We start from the raw sequence: 7631 nt of genomic DNA on the forward strand, positions 1-7631 counted from the left end.
GACTCCCAGTAACTCCCAGTAACTCCCAGTTCACTCCCAGCAACTCCCAGTTCACTCCCAGTTCTCCCCCACTTACTCCCAGTTCACTCCCAGTTACTCCCAGTATCACCCAGTTCACACCCAGTGACTCCCAGTTTACTCCCAGCAACTCCCAGTTCACTCCCAGTTCACTCCCAGTTCACTCCCAGTTCACTCCCAGCAACTCCCAGATCACTCCCAGTAACTCCCAGTTCACTCCCAGTGACGCCCAGTAACCCCCAGTAACTCCCAGATAATCCCAGTTCACTCCCAGTAACTACCAGTTCACTCCCACTAACTCCCAGTTCACTCCCAGTTCACTCCCAGTAACTCCCAGTAACTCCCAGTTCACTCCCAGTGACTCCCAGTTCACTCCCAGTAACTCTCAGTTCACTCCCAGTTCTCCCCCAGTAAATCCCAGTAACTCCCAGTTCACTCCCAGTGACTCCCAGTAACCCCCAGTAACTCCCAGTTCACTTCCAGTAACTCCCAGTTCACTCCCAGTAACACCCAGGAACTCCCAGTAACTCCCAGTTCACTCCTAGTTCACTCCCAGTTCACTCCCAGTTCACTCCCAGTTCACTCCCAGCAACTCCCAGTAACTCCCAGTAACTCCCAGTTCACTCCCAGTAACTCCCAGTTCACTCCCAGTAACTCCCAGTAACTCCCAGTAACTCCCAGTTCACTCCCAGCGACTCCCAGTTCACTCCCAGCGACTCCCAGTTCACTCCCAGTAACTCCCAGTAACTCCCAGCTCACTCCCAGTAACTCCCAGTTCACTCCCAGTGACTCCCAGTAACCCCCAGTAACTCCCAGATAATCCCAGTTCACTCCCAGTAACTACCAGTTCACTCCCAGTAACTCCCAGTTCACTCCCAGCAACTCCCAGTTCACTCCCAGTTCACTCCCACTAACTCCCAGTTCACTCCCAGTTCACTCCCAGTTCACTCCCAGCAACTCCCAGTTCACTCCCAGTTCTTCCCAGTAACTCCCAGTAACCCCCAATAACACCCAGTTCACTCCCAGTTCACTCCCAGTTTACTCCCAGTAACTCCCAGTAACTCCCAGTAACTCCCAGTTCACTCCCAGTTCACTCCCAGTTCACTACCAGTTCACTCCCAGTAACTCCCTTTTCACTCCCAGCAACTCCTAGTAACTCCCGGTAAGTCCCAGTTACTCCCAGTAAGTCCCAGTAACTCCCAGTTCACTCCCAGTAACTCCCAGTTCACTCCCAGTTGACTCCCAGTTCACTCTCAGTAACTCCCAGTAACTCCCAATTACTCAGAGTTCACTCCCAGTAATTCCCAGTAACTCCCAGTAAGACCCAGTAACTCCCAGTAACTCCCAGTAACTCCCAGTTAACTCCCAGTAACTCCCAGTTCACTCCCAGTTCACTCCCAGCACCTCCCAGTTCACTCCCAGTAACTCCCAGTTCACTCCCAGTTCTCTCACAGTAACTCGCAGTTCACTCCCAGTGACTCCCAGTAACTCCCAGTTCACTCCGAGTAACTCCCATATCACTCCCAGTTCACTCCCAGTTCACTCCCAGTAACTTCCAGTTCACTCCCAGCAACTCCCAGTTCACTCCCAGTAACTCCCAGTTCACTCCCAGTTCACTCCCAGTTTACTCCCAGTTCACTCCCAGTAAGACCCAGTAACTCCCAGTAACTCCCAGTTCACTCCCAGTTACTCCCAGTTCACTCCCAGTTCACTCCCAGCAACTCCCAGATCACTCCCAGTAATTCCCAGTAACTCCCAGTAAGTCCCAATTTACTCCCAGTAACTCCCAGTAACTCCCAGTTCACTCCCAGTAACTCCCAGTTCGCTCCCAGTAACTCCCAGATCACTCCCAGTTCTCCCCCAGTAACTCCCAATAACTCCCAGTTCACTCCCAGTAACTCCCAGTTCACTCCCAGTAACTCCCAGTTCACTCCCAGTTCTCTCCCAGTTCACTCCCAGTAACGCCCAGTAACTCCCAGTTCACTCCCAGTAACTCCCAGTTCACTCCCAGTAACTCCCAGTAACTCCCAGTAACTCCCAGTTCACTCCCAGTAACTCCCAGTTCACTCCCAGTAACTCCCAGTAACCCCCAGTAACTCCCAGTTCACTCCCAGTTCTCGCCCAGTAACTCCCAGTAACTCCTAGTTCACTCCCAGTAACTCCAAGTCCACTCCCAGTTCACTCCCAGTAACTCCCAGTTCACTCCCAGTAACTCCCAGTTCACTCCCAGTGACTCCCAGTAACTCCCAGTTCACTCCGAGTAACTCCCAGATCACTCCCAGTTCACTCCCAGTTCACTCCCAGTAACTCCCAGTAACGCCCAGTAACTCCCAATTCGCTCCCAGTAACTCCCAGTAACTCCCAGTTCACTCCCAGTAATTCCCAGTTCACTCCCAGTTCACTCCCAGTGACTCCCAGTAACTCCCAGTTCACTCCCAGTTCACTCCCAGTAACTCCCAGTTCACTCCCAGTTCACTCCCAGTTCACTCCCAGTTCACTCCCAGTAACTCCCAGTTCACTCCCAGTTCACTCCCAGTAACTCCCAGTTCACTACCAATAAATCGCAGTAACTCCCAGTTCCCTCCCAGTAACTCCCAGTTCACTCCCAGCAACTCCCAGTTCACTCCCAGTAATACCCAGTTACTCCCAGTAAGTCCCAGAAACTCCCAGTAACTCGCAGATCACTCGCAGTTCACTCCCAGTTCACTCCCAATAACTCCCAGTAACTCCCAGTAACTCCCAGTTCACTCCCAGTTCTCTCCCAGTTCACTCCCAGTAACGCCCAGTAACTCCCAATTCACTCCCAGTAACTCCCAGTAACTCCCAGTAACTCCCAGTAACTCCCAGTTCACTCCCAGTAACTCCCAGTTCACTCCCAGTAACTCCCAGTAACCCCCAGTAACTCCCAGTTCACTCCCAGTTCTCTCCCAGTAACTCCCAGTTCACTCCCAGTAACTCCCAGTAACCCCCAGTAACTCCCAGTTCACTCCCAGTTCACTCCTTATAACTCCCAGTGACTCCCAGTTCACTCCCAGTAACTCCCAGTTCACTACCAATAACTCCCAGTAACTCCCAGTTCCCTCCCAGTAACTCCCAGTTCACTCCCAGTAACTACCAGTAACTCATAGTAAGTCCCAGTAACTCCCAGTTCACTCCCAGTTCTCGCCCACTAACTCCCAGTTCACTCCCAGTTACTCCCAGTTCACTCCCAGTGACTCCCAGTAACTCCCAGTTCACTCCCAGTGACTCCCAGTAACTCCCAGTAACTCCCAGTTCACTCCCAGTGACTCCCAGTAACTCCCAGTAACTCCCACTTCACTCCCAGTTCACTCCCAGTTCACTCCCAGTTCACTCCCAGTAACTCCCAGTAACTCCCAGTTCACTCCCAGTAACTTCGAGATCACTCCCAGTTCACTGCCAGTTCACTCCCAGTAACTCCCAGTAACTCCCAGTTCACTCCCAGTGACTCCCAGTAACGCCCAGTAACTCCCAATTCACTCCCAGTAATTCCCAGTAACTCCCAGTAATACCCAGTAACTCCCAGTTCACTCCCAGTTCACTCCCAGTAACTCCCAGTAACTCCCAGTTCACTCCCAGTGACTCCCAGTAACTCCCAGTAACTCCCACTTCACTCCCAGTTCACTCCCAGTTCACTCCCAGTTCACTCCCAGTAACTCCCAGTAACTCCCAGTAACTCCCAGTAACTCCCAGTTCACTCCCAGTGACTCCCAGTAACGCCCAGTAACTCCCAATTCACTCCCAGTAATTCCCAGTAACTCCCAGTAACTCCCAGTTTACTCCCAGTAACTCACAGTAACTTCCAGTTCACTCCCAGTAACTCCCAGTTCACTCCCAGTAACTACCAGTTCCCTCCCAGTTCACTCCCAGTAACTCCCAGTTCACTCCCAGTAACTACCAGTTCCCTCCCAGTTCACTCCCAGTAACTCCCAGTTCACTCCCAGCTACTCCCAGTTCACTCCCAGTAACTCTCAGTTCACTCCCAGTAACTCCCAGTAACTCCCAGTAACTCCCAGTTCACTCCCAGTTCACTCCCAGTTCACTCCCAGTAACTCCCAGTAACTCCCAGTTCACTCCCAGTTCACTCCCAGTAACTCCCAGTTCACTCCCAGTTCACTCCCAGTAACTCCCAGTTCACTCCCAGTTCACTCCCAGTAACTCCCAGTAACTCCCAGTAACTCCCAGTTCACTCCCAGTTACTCCCAGTTCACTCCCAGTAACTCCCAGTAAGACCCAGTAACTCCCACTAGCTCCCAGTTCACACAGTTCACACCCAGCAACTCCCAGTTCACTCCCAGCAAGTCCCAGGTCACTCCCAGTTCACTCCCAGTAACTCCCAGTAACTACCAGTTCACTCCCAGTTCACTCCCAGTTCACTCCCAGTAACTCCCAGTTCACTCCCACTAACTCCCAGTTAATTCCCAGTAACTCCCATTTCAGTCCCAGTTCACTCCCAGCAACTCCCAGTAACTCCCAGTAACTCCTAGTTTACTCCCAGTAACTCCCAGTTCACTCCCAGTTTACTCCCAGTAACTCCCAGTAACTTCCAGTTTTCTCCCAGTAACTCCCAGTAACTCCCAATTCACTCCCAGTGACTCCCAGTTCACTCCCAGTTCACTCCCAGTAACTCCCAGCAACGCCCAGTAACTCCCATTTCACTCCCAGTTCACGCCCAGTTCACTCCCAGTTCACTCCCAGTTCACTCCCAGTTTACTCCCAGTAACTCCCAGTAACTCCCAGTTCACTCCAAGTTCACTCCCAGCAACTCCCAGTTCACTCTCAGTAATTCCCAGCAACTCCCAGTTCACTCCCAGTTACTCCCAGTTCACTCCCAGTAAGTCCCAGTAGGTCCCAGTAACTCCCAGTTCACTCCCAGTTACTCCCAGTTCACTCCCAGTGACTCCCAGTAACCCCCAGTAACTCCCAGTTACTCCCAGTTCACTCCCATTTCACTCCCAGTTCACTCCCAGTAACTCACAGTTTACTCCCAGTAACTCCCAGTAACTCCCAGTTCTTTCCCAGTGACTCCCAGTTTACTCCCAGTTCCGTCCCTGTTCACTCCCTGTAACTCCCAGTTCACTCCCAGTTCACTCCCAGTAACTCCCAGTTCGCTCCCAGTAACTCCCAGTAACCCCCAGTAACCCCCAGTTCACTCCCAGTTCACTCCCAGTAACTCCCAGTTCACTCCCAGTTCACTCCCAGTAACTCCCAGTAACTCCCAGTTCACTCCCAGTAACTCCCAGTTTACTCCCAGTTCACTCCCAGTAACTCCCAGTAACCCCCAGTAACCCCCAGTTCACTCCCAGTTCACTTCCAGTAACCCCCAGTAACCCCCAGTTCACTCCCAGTTCACTCCCAGTAACTCCCAGTAACTCCCAGTTCACTCCCAGTTCACTCCCAGTAACTCCCAGTTCACTCCCAGTTCACTCCCAGTAACTCCCAGTTCACTCCCAGTAACTGCCAGTAACTCCCAGTAACTCCCAGTAACTCCCAGTTCACTCCCAGTTACTCCCAGTTCACTCCCAGTAACTCCCAGTAAGACCCAGTAACTCCCACTAGCTCCCAGTTCACACAGTTCACTCCCAGTAACTCCCAGTAACTCCCAGTAACTCCCAGTTCACTCCCAGTAACTCCCAGTAACTCCCAGTAACTCCCAGTTCACTCCCAGTTACTCCCAGTTCACTCCCAGTAACTCCCAGTTCACTCCCAGCAACTTCCAGTTCACGCCCAGTAACTCCCAGTTGACTCCCAGTAACTCCCAGTTCACTCTCAGCAAATCCCAGTTCACTCCCAGTAACTCCCAGTAACGCCTAGTAACTCCCAATTCACTCCCAGTAACTTCCAGTTCACTCCCAGTAACTCCAGTTCACTCCCAGTTCACTCCCAATAACTCCCAGTTCACTCCCAGTTCACTCCCAGTAACTCCCAGTAACTCCCAGTTCACTCCCAGTAACTCCCAGTAACTCGCAGTTCACTCCCAGTAACTCCCAGTTTACTCCCAGTTCACTCCCAGTAACTCCCAGTAACTCCCAGTTCACTCCCAGTAACTGCCAGTAACTCCCAGTTCACTCCCAGTAACTCCCAGTTCACTCCCAGTTCACTCCTAGTAACTCCCAGTAACTCCCAGTTTACTCCGAGATCACTCCCAGTAACTCCCAGTAACTCCCAGTTCACTCCCAGTTCACACCCAGTAACTCCCAGTTCACTCCCAGTTCACTCCCAGTAACTGCCAGTAACTCCCAGTTCACTCCCAGTTCACACCCAGTAACTCCCCGTTAGTCCCAGTTCACTCCCAGTAACTCCCAGTAACCCCCAGTAACTCCCAGTTCACTCCCAGTTCACTGCCAGTTCACTCCCAGTGACTCCAAGTAACTCGCAGTTTACTCCCCGTTCACTCCCAGTAACTCCCAGTTAACTCCCAGTAACTCCCAGTAACTCCCAGTTTACTCCCAGTTCACTCCTAGTTCGGTTTTAAACTTTGGGTTTAAAAGCTCCAATTTTGGTTAAAAATTCTCCCATATCTCAAGTGTTTTTTTAGTCAAATTTGGTTCTAAAAAACCCCCAAAACCCCCAATTTTGGGATCAAAAAATCCTGATTTTGGTGAAAACCCCAAATTTAAAATTTTGGGTTGAAAACGCGCAGTTTTGGTTAAAACCCCATCGGAATATTCAAATCTGGTTTTTAAACATTCAAAGATCCAATTTTGAGGTCACAAGTCTGACTTTGAGGAAAACAGAAATTCCTCCAGTTTTGATTAAAAAAGCCAAAGGAATAAATCTGAATTTTGGGTTAAAAAAACCCAATTTTGGTGAAAAATCCATGAAAATCTTCCAATTTGGGGTTAAAAGCCAATAACCTGAAAAATTTGGGGTAAAAAATCAGGTTTTTTATTAACCTCCGAATTTCTGTAAATTTGGGGAAAAAGCCAAAGCGACAAAATCAAATTTTGGGGAAAAATCCATCAAAATCTTCGAATTTTGGTTAAAAGGAAGAAATAAATCAATTGTTAAAATAAAAAAGAAATGGAATTTTGGTGGAAAAAAAGAGAAATTCATCGAACCCAAAATTTACTTTAGTAAACACCAAAAAAAAAAAGAAATTTTGGCGGTTAAAAAAAAAACTAATTTTTGTTTTAAAAAATTCAATTTTGGTTAAAAAACCTCGAAACTCCGCAAATTTTGGTTAAAAAAACAGCAACAAATTCAAATTTTGCGTTCAAGTTGTGCAATTTTGTGGGGGAAAAAACCCCTCAACAAATTCAGAATTTTTAATGTAAAAACCATCAAATTTTAGTGAACAAACTGAAATTTGGGGTTAAAAACCCAAATTTGGGGTTTAAAACCAAACCCCCTGAAATTTGAGTTCAAAACCCCCCAAAATTTAAATTTCTGGGTTGAAATCATCATGTTTTAGTAAAAACACTCAAACTCTCGAAATTTTTAATTGAGAACTCCCCCAAAAAATTCGATTTTGGTAAAAACCCTTTGAACGTTTGGCTAAAAAGCTCAACACATTTAAATTTTTCGGGGTTAAAAAAGCCAAATTTTGGTTCAAAATTCACAAATAGTTTAAAATTTTGGTGAAAACCACCCCA

This window comes from Chamaea fasciata, unplaced genomic scaffold (genome assembly GCF_029207755.1).
Source record: "Chamaea fasciata isolate MVZ Bird 193981 ecotype frontalis unplaced genomic scaffold, bChaFas1.0.hap1 SCAF_1, whole genome shotgun sequence".
NCBI classification, from domain to species: domain Eukaryota; kingdom Metazoa; phylum Chordata; class Aves; order Passeriformes; family Sylviidae; genus Chamaea; species Chamaea fasciata.